Source organism: Equus quagga, chromosome 1 (assembly GCF_021613505.1).
Source record: "Equus quagga isolate Etosha38 chromosome 1, UCLA_HA_Equagga_1.0, whole genome shotgun sequence".
NCBI classification, from domain to species: Eukaryota; Metazoa; Chordata; class Mammalia; order Perissodactyla; family Equidae; genus Equus; species Equus quagga.
The window spans coordinates 19,835,165-19,845,387 of NC_060267.1; positions in this window are offsets into that span (position 1 = coordinate 19,835,165).

The window sequence follows — 10,223 nt, forward strand, 5'->3', positions numbered from 1 at the left end:
CTTATATGATAAAAACTCTTATTTATTTAATGCATAATTTATGCCAGACACTCTAACAAGGTCTATATGCTCTTGAACTCATTTAATCCTTAGAAAACCTTGTAACATAGATATTACTGACCCCCTTTCTGTGGGGGAGAAAGGTTAAGTGACTTACACAGTCATTGACTTTACAAAGTGGTGGAGTTGGGACTCTCATCCAAGGTTCTCGGACTCCAAATACCATGATTTTCCTACTTTGAAACACTGCAAAAGTTTGTCTATGGGAAAATCTCTCCTGGTTTGGAGATTATGCTTTCTCCTGAGGGGACTTGGGAACCCAGGCAGGTGAATGAGGTGGCTTGGAAGTTTGGGCCATTGACTTGTCTGGAACTTCTCCTTACCCAGGATGTCCCAGTGCTCACAGAGATTTGGGTATCAGGGATTTGGCCTCTTAGAACACAGACGGGGGCTTCTGGGCCAGGGGAAAAGCCAGGAAGAGAAGACCAAGGAAAAGCCAGATTGAGGACTAAGAGCAATTCAGACTAAAAGAAGTGGAACTCTACAGAGGTCGAGGATTAGGGTATCAGAGATGGCCCTTCTAGTTTTCCATCCAGTTTCCCTTCCTGAAGCATCTGAAGAAATCCTGGTGGTGATGCATCAAGTAAGTAACTGTGGATATGAAGGATTAGGATTTATCCATGTAAATAAAAGTTCTCTTCTTGTCCTCTTTCCTAAAAACAGCAGCGAATTTCACTTTTCTTTTTAATCTTCCACACTCTTATTACACTCTTCCAGCAGCTACTATGCCACATTTTGATCCCATCTGGAGGCAGAACACTGGCCTCAATGAACTCTAGAAGTCCCCAGGATCCCAGACTCTAGTGAAGGTTTTCCAGAGTCTTTTTTGAACTCCATGGAGCCCAATATGCTGCACAGTGTTTCAAGGGCCACCACAGGCACCAAGAAGTTGGTCACGTGTGTAGGTCTCTCCCCCAACCCCATGTACTACAATCACCATAGCTCTTCATTTCTGTTTTCTATATAGGTAGCTTTTTCAGTGGGCATTTTTTGTTTTTCAGTGAACAAAATAAAATAAAATAACTTTGAAAACAAGCTACTTAGGGAATCTTTGAACAGAGGTAGGGAGAAAGACTATCACTCTGGTTTCAATATTCACCACTCCACCCACCCTCCTTCTTAAAAATGTTCATCTTTTTTTTTTGTTCAAACTCTGGTACATGAAGAAACAAAACAGAAATATCCCAAATGGGCAAGTGGGAAGAGAGTTCAAACTTGTAGGACAGTTTCTCCTTAGTTTTGTGGCTTTGAGCAATGATTTCACATCCTGGGTCCAGTTGCCAGTTCTAAAGAGAAATTTAGAACTGGTGCCCATCCAGATCCTTCCTTGAGAATGTTTGAAGCCCTTCCTTGAGTTAGAGGTATGTCTGACTCACTTACCTCCTCACTGAGTAGGGTTGTCCTGGGTGCAAACTATACTCTGCAATTTGAGCCAGGCTATCAACTGTCTCCAAAGCAGGGCTCCAGCATGTAAAAGAACCTCCAGCAGTAGGCGTCTTCTGCAGAGGGGTCCAACAGGATTCGGCACAAAGCAGGCTTAGTGCCCAATCAATGCTAGGTCTGGAGTCATGTTCAAACTCAAAGCAGTTCACTTCAAGGTTTCTTCTGGGTAAGGGCTAAGCTGTTCTGACATCCAGTAGATGCTGTTTTGAGTCTTTTGGTCTCTAAGAGAATCTGGTACTCTTCCTTATCATTTACTCTGCTTTTGTCTCCCTCAGTCCTAACGAAAACTCATGCCCAGTTCATGTAACTTATATGTCTTTCTTCAATAGCTTGTTGGTAATCTTGTGCCAGGTGGGCCCTGGAGAGGGCTGTTGAGTAAGCACCCCTGGGAACCAGAACCAGTTCACTGCCCATGGGGAGGCAGCAGTAGCCAGAGCAAAAGGGGCCCTCAGTCTGAAGATGGACAAGCTACTACTACTGTTGTGGCCAGAGGAGGACACAAGAGTATAGAAGGCTCCTAGCTACAAACTGCTTTGCTAATAGGGGAGGAGAGGACTCGGTGAACTCCAAGGTATGAGAATCTGCTTAGGGCTTCTTTAGTCCCTGATAGTCCTGGAGTTCTGAAAACACACACACACAAATACACACACACTCTCTCTCTCTCCCCCTCTCCACCCAAGTACACACACTTCCCTTTCCCACTGTGACAAGTTCAATGGTTTCCTTACTCTCCTGAAGCTACCTACTCCCTTAACCTAACATTCCTAACTCTCACCTGATAATTTACAGAGGAAATGTTCCTGTTCCTGCTATGGGAAACCTCCAACTTCCGAATCCCCACACATGGAGTTGTCCTTCTTTTCTCCCCTCCAGCTTGGGGAGGAGGCCACACTCCTTCATCTCTGGTCAGTGCCTCTCTCTGCTCTGAATCCTATCCTGACCCTTCTCTTTGAGTATCTCCCTAGATCAACCATGCTCTTTCTCTTCTGCTGTCTCTCCTTTTCCATTGAGCCTCTCCACTCAGCTTATACATAGAAACTACTTATGTTTATCCATTTAAAGTAAGCAGGAACAATTAGTAACCCCCTCTCTTCCATAAGCAGCCTTAAAATATAACGGAGTTTGGAGCCCTTCCTTGAGTAATAAAGTCAACTGCTTTTAAAGGCTTCTACATATAAAAACACTGAGTTAGACACCTTTCTGTTTGAGATACAAAGGAAAGGACAAGTTGGTGAAAATTTTACTCTCACTCCTTTATATTTTAATCTATTTCTGAGATTGTCCCAACACTTCAGAAAAGATATATATGGAATATACCGCACATTCTGTAACACCTCTGCTGCACCCTGCACTCAAACACATTGCTGTTTCTGCAGTGAAACTTCCGAGTACCCCTTCTAAGTGGGATTTAAAAAGGTTTCAGATAGCCTCATGTCAGTTAACTTCCCGTTTTGCCTCCAAACTGGTTTTGAAAAAAAATGTTTGGTTTTCAGAGTTTTTTGAGATTTTTGAATTGGCGATGAGGGCTCATAAACCTGTTCTAAATTTCTGTATTTACAGGCTTTATTTCTAGGTTTCCTGTTCTCTTCCTTGATCTATCTGACCTTACAGTGGCACTACATTGTCTCCCTGAGTGTAGATACAATCTGTGTTTTAATACCTAGTAGTGCCAGTCCCTTATTTTCATATTTTTTATTTTCTGTTATTGCTTGCTTATTCTTATAATTTCACTTCAGAATCAGATTTTTGGTTTGAAAAATTCTCTTGAGATTTCAATTGAATTGTTTTTTACCAATATGTTAATTTGGGAATAACTTTTACAATATGTTCTATCTTTTCTTTATTTGAATCTTTTCTTTTTGCTTACAGTTTGATTTTTATTTTCTTCACATAAGCCCTAGGCACTTTTGTTAGTGCATTATATATATTTTTTGCTATTTTAATTATAACCTTTGCAACTGAGGTTCCCATCTATACAGTCAGGCGCCTCTGCTTGTGGAGTTCACCTTGGGGGAGAAGTAGAAGCAGCCTTCAGGGCTTGTGCTCCATACTTTTTTTAGTGAAATTGGATAATAAGTGGGCATATACTGCCAGATGGGGTACATTAGCAGCTGTTCTTCTGGCCTCCACTACTTCCTGTTCTTCCCTGACATCATTAGCCACTCAGAGGCACTGAGATCTCTCTTCATCCCACATACTGCTCCTACAAGGAAACACATAACCTTGTTGCAGCTGCCTGTCCAATGCCGTATGTACTTGCTCACACATTACCCCAGCCAAAGTCCCTGTTGGTGCCCTTTGACTTTCCCTGCTCCTGGCTTTTACTCTTACACTCATGAAACTCCTTAGTTGTTACTCCTACTTCATATGTTGATACCTTCCTGCTGGCCCTGCATACCATTCTCCTTACCATTTCCCTCTTTAATGTCATCAGACCTGCTTTCAGTTCCTCAATAATTACTTAGTTTATGGTGCTCTAAGAAATCCCCCTTTTTGATTTGATGATAGACAAACTCGTTAAAAATTTCTCTTTTATATTTCTCCAAGGTTTTGTTCTTGGAAGGGAGACTGCATCACATGCTCAATATACTATTTTATTTTTTTATTTTATTGAGATCACATTGGTTTATACATTGGTGTAAATTTCAGGTATACATCATTATATTTTGACTTCTATGTAAACTGCGTCGTGTCCACCATCAGAAGTCTAGTTTCAGACACACAGGTCAATGGAACTGAATGAGAGCCCAGAAATAAAACCATACATCTATGGACAGCTAATTTTCAGTATACCATGTTAAAACAGAAACTTTCTATATAGAAACCCTAAACATTCCATCTTTCCACGATGCAGTTTACATAGAAGTCAAAATATAATGATGTATACCTGAAATTTACACCAATCTATAAACCAATGTGATCTCAATAAAATAAAAAAATAAAATAGTATATTGAGCATGTAATGCAGTCTCTCTTCCAAGAACAAATTTCTTTTGTTAGAACGAATAAATAAATTTAGTAAATTTGCAGGATACAAAGTCAATATACAGAAATCTGTGGCTGTGGTGTTTCTATACACTTACAACAAACTCTCAGAAAGAGAAATTAAGAAAATAATCCCATTTACAATTGCATCAAGAAAAATAAAACACCTAGGAATAAACTTAATCAAGGAGGTGAAGGACCTGTACACTGAAAACTGTAAAACACTGATGAAAGAAATTGAAGGAGATACAAATAAATGGAAAGATATTCCATGTTGATAGATTGGAAGGATTAATATTATTAAATATCCATAATACCCAAGGCAGTCTAAAGATTCACTGCAATCCCTATCAAAACTCCAACAACATACTGCACAGAAGTAGAACAAATAATTCTAAAATTTGTATGAAACCACAAAAGATCCCAAATAGCCAAAGCAATCTTGAGAGAGAATAACAAAGCCAGAGGTATCACACACCCCAATTTCACATTATGCTACAAAGCTATAGTAATCAAAACAGTATGGCATTGGCACAAAACCAGACACACAGATCAATAGAACAGAATTGAGAGCCCAGAAATAAACCCACACATATATGGACAATTAATCTACAACTAAGGAGCCAAAACATAAAATGGAGAAAGGACAGTCTCTTCAACAAATGGTGTTGGGAAAACTGGACAGCCACATGCAAAAGAATGAAATTAGACCACTATCTTACACCATACACAAAAATTAATTCAAAATGGATTAAAGGCTTGAATGTAAGACCTGAGACCATAAAATTCCTGGAATAAAACATAGACAGTAAACTCCTTGACATTGGTCTTAGCAATGGCTTTGTAGGTCAGACTCCAAAGGCAAGGGCAACAAAAGCGAAAATTAAAGAATGGGACTATATCAAACTAAAAACCTTCTGCACAGCAAAGGAAACCATCATCAGAATGAAAAAGGCAACCAACTGAGTGGGAAAAGATGTTTGTAAATCATATATCTAACAAGGGGGGTTAATATCAAAAAGATATGTAGAACTCACACAACTCAACAACAAAAATACAAACAACCCAATTAAAAAATGGCAGAGGACCTGCATAGATATTTTTCCAAAAAAGTCATTCACACAGCCAACAAGCACATGAAAAGATGTTCAACATCAGTAATTATTAGGGCAATGCAAATCAAAACCACAATGAGATATCTCCTCACACCTATTAGAATGGCTATTATCAAAAAAGACAAGAAATAACAAGTGTTGGAGAGGATATGAAGAAAAGAGAACCCTCATATGCCATTGGTGGCATTGTAAATTGGTGCAGCCACTATGGAAAATAATAGTTTATTATTAGCCCCAAGAAACTAATAATAGAACTACCATAGGATCCAGTAATTCCACTTCTGGGTATTAATCCAAAGAACACAAAAACACTAATTCAAAAAGATATATGCACCCCTATGTCCACTACAGTATTATTTACAATAGCCAAGATATGGAAACAACCTAAGTGTCCATTGATAGATGAATGGATAAAGAAGATATGGTATATATATGCAATGGAATAATAGTCATAAAAAAGAGTGAAATCTTGCCATTTGTGACAACATGGATGGACTTTGAGGGTATTATGCTAAGTGAAATAAAGTCAGACAGGGTAAGACAAATACTATATGATTTTGCTCATATGCAGAATCTAACAAAACAAAACAAATGAACAAACAAAATAAAACAAAAACAAACTCTTAGATACAGAGAACATATTAGTGGCTACCAGAGGGGAAAGGAGTTGGGAGGTGGGCAAAATGGGTAAAGGGGGTCAGCTGTATGAAGATGGACGGTAACTAGACTTGTGGTGGTGATCACTTTGTAGTGTATACGGATCCAAAAGAATATTGACTGTATAAAACAAAACAACCATAAATATCTTTTACATATATATAAAATACAATCAAAACATATGCCAGCCATAGGACAAAAGGCAGAAATGGGAAATGGAATTAAAATGTTCTAGGGTTCTTATACTGTTTAGAAAGTAACAAAAATACTACTTTACATTAGACTTTAATAAAACAAGAGTGTATGTTGTAATCTCTGGGCCACTCCTAAAAATAGTGAAAAAACTGTATATCATAACATAGTAGAGGAGAAAAATAGAATAATAAAAATTCTTTGTAAATTTAAAAGAAGGCAAAAAAATTGAGGAAAAAAAAGAACAGATGGGACTGTAGAAAGCAGATAGTAGTCAGTAATTAGATGGTAAATTTAAAACAGAATATATGAATAATTGCATTAAATGTAAATCTACTGAACACCCCAATTAAAGGACAAAGATGGTCATATTAGATTAAAAAATAACACTCCAGTATATGCTACTTATAAGAGACATATTTGAAATATAAAGACACTTAGGATGACAGTAAAAGGATGGAAAATGGTATACCAAGCAACATTAACCAAAAGAAAGTTCATGAAACTGTATTAGTCTCAAAGTAGAATTAAAGCAAAACACTGAAGATGACATATTTTAAAATGGTAGAAAAGTCAATCCAACAAGAACATATAACAGTTCTGAATTTGTAAGCACATGTAGATTAGATCATCATTCAGCCTAGCCCCAGAATGAGACATGTGGAACAGACGCAGCCAGGAACCAAGTGCAGCCAATCTGCAGGTTTCAGCCTAATGCTGAGCTACCTCAGCTGATCTGTATCCCTGCGAGTGAGAGTGATTAAATAGTTCCTCCTCTATGCCACCAAGATTTTGTGGTTGCTTGTTATGCAGCAATAACTGACTGATAGAGCACCTAATAACAAAGTTTCAACATATATAAAGTAAAAAAATAGCTAAAAGAAGAAATAGACAAATCCCACCCTTGATAACCATCTGATTAGAAAAGGCAGACCAAAAATCAGTAAGTATGTGAAAGACTGGGAAAAAAGTGAGTAACATCTTGACCTCATCGACACACATAAATCTTTGTACCCCACAACTGCAGAAAGCTCATTGTTTTCACGTTCATGAAAAATTTTCTGAAGTTCACCATATGCCAGGGCATAAAAAAATCTTGATAAATTTTCAAATGATTGAAATTATACGAAGGATGATGTTCTCTAATTGAAGTAGAAATCAATAAAAAAAATAGCTAGAAAGTCCCTGAATGTTTGGAAAATAAGCAATATACTTTCATATAAGCCACAGATCAGAGAAGAAATAATGGAAGTTAAATTTGATGTATTAAGCTGTCAGGATGCTATTAAGTTGGTGTGTTCTAATGTAGAAATCCTACAATTACCCTCTACCGTTGTTTTATTCTTGTTTAATTATTTTACTAGTTACTTTTTAGAATGTGTTTCTATTTTGCAGTGATAATTTATAGCTAAAAGACCTTTCCACAGCAATGAGCTATTTGTTTATAGGCAAATGAGAGAAAATACCAATGACTAATCATTTCTTGGGCTAAGTGAAGGATGAAAGACATCAAAGTGCAGTGAGGAAAATAGAGATAATTAGCAGTAACTGCATTGTTAAATATGAATGAAAGTTTTTATTAAACAGTGTGGGTGTTTTCCAGTATTTTACTGAAATAACATTAATTTGACTTGCATCAAAACAGCATATGGTAGATAAAAAGTCAATTGTTAAAGAGAAAAATAAACAATGATCATCTTGGTGACTCAAATTGTCACCAGCTAGTTGCCTAGAGGAACTCAAGGGTGGGTTTGGAAGCATTTAACTGTTTTTCCAAATTGGGTTTTTTTCCCTTTTGTTATGTTAAGGAGACGCAATCACCAATCACCCTGAACCAGACTAGGCCTCCCCACAAGAGCTACGCCTATGACCTTTGCCTTATTTTTAATGCTAAGATCTCTCCAGGAGGAGCATAGGCCTTATTAAGGTAACCTGCAGTGTATGTGGAAGCATATTTTCCAACAGAGCCTGCACAAGCGAATACCCACCTGTCCCTTTTTTTTTTTTTAGGAAGTGTCAACAAAAATAATCCATAACCAATGTATAAATGAAAATTTGGGAGAGTTTATTCTGAGCTGAAATCTGAGGACCGTGGCCCAGGGCCTTTCTTCCCGAAGGAAGAAAGGGCACCAAAGAAGTGGGGTGCACAGAGTGGTTATATACCCCCAGAGAGGATGTTTCACGTAGGATTGAAATGTCCCTTTTACAATAGTCTTGAGACTGCTCTGTCAGCACGGCGATTGAGGGAAACAGCAGGTAGTTCTTCTGTCTCAGTGAACACAGCAGGGTGGCAGTCTGTTGTCTCTAGCTGGGTGGTCACAGGTGAGCTGGGTGGTCAAAGGTGAGTGAAGCAATCAGTTCCTAGCCTAAGGAAAGATGCTTATCCCTAAGGAAATGCCAGTGTGGGGGGAAGTTGCACCTTGATCTCAAGGGCCTTTGTCTTGCCATAGTAAATGTTTTAAAGCAGATATGCAATGCGTGCTCAATGGCCACAGTCAGGCCCTTTTGGAAAAAACAAAGTCAGGCTGAGTTAGGTTTATACCAAATGGCTTCCTCATATACTTCAATATATCCTATTGCTTGCCATTTTTATTTGTCAGAAGATTAGCCCTGAGCTAATATCTGCCACAATCCTCCTCTTTCTGCTGAGCAAGATTGGCCCCGAGCCAACATCTGTGCCCATCTTCCTCTACTTTACACGTGGGATGCCTGCCACAGCATAGCTCAGCAAGCAGTGCACAGGTCTCCACCAGGGATCCGAACTGGCAAACCCTGTGCTGCCAAAGTGAACCGTGCGAACCTAACCGCTCAGCCACCAGGCTTGCCCCCCACCTGACCTCTTCCTTTTGAATATTCATTCCCCATCCAAAATAAAAGGTCCCTGCTTCCCTTGGTTCAGGGGCTCCATGACTTTGGAAATGATTCTGATGAGGATTTTTAGGCTGCTTAATTTTAAACCGGTTTATGATGAGGATTTTTAGGCTGGTTACTTTTAAAACTACAGATAAGAAGCGGGCTCCGAGGAGTGGAATTTGCTTGCCCCTTTGTTGGGAAACATTTACATTTCTAAGGGAAACCTCTATCTGTAAAGATGCCTCCCTCTCTGTGCCAGGAAGAAGGGAGCGGTGACTTCTGCCACTTACTCAATCCGGTTTGATTCTTATCTAAAAGTTGTGGGACCACCAAATGGCCAGACCCAATGACCAGACCCCACCTGCACTGATACCATTTTAACTATTTTTTCATGTTCTTTCCTTTGTCTTGTGAAGAGATGACTCACGTACCCATGCCTTATAAAATTAGCCCTAACCCTCAACTCGGGGCAGCAGCAGGAGCTCTGACTGCCCGTGGGTCCTGTCTCCACGCACCAGCTCTGCCTGCCCATGCGTCCTGTCCCCATGCCAGCAGCAGCAGCAGAAGCTCTGACTGCCCATGGGTCCTGTCCCCATGCTACACTATTCTCTAAACAAAAGAGCACTACTGCCAGATCTTGAGAGTCCAAGAAATCTTTCTTTCGACTCCTCGGCTCACCGACCCCGCATCATTTCCACATGGTCTCCTATTTGCTGCAAACATACTTAACTTTGTGAGACAACAACCTCTGGTGGAGAGTCTTCTTTAACTTGCCAGGAGGCGAATCCACTTGGTTGGGTAAGACTCTTACTACAGTTCTCACAAGGGCAATTTCATCAGCTTAATCTATTAGTTCCTGTGTGTGTGTGTGTGTGTCTATGAGAGACAGACTGAGACTTTTCCTAGAGATTCCTTCTA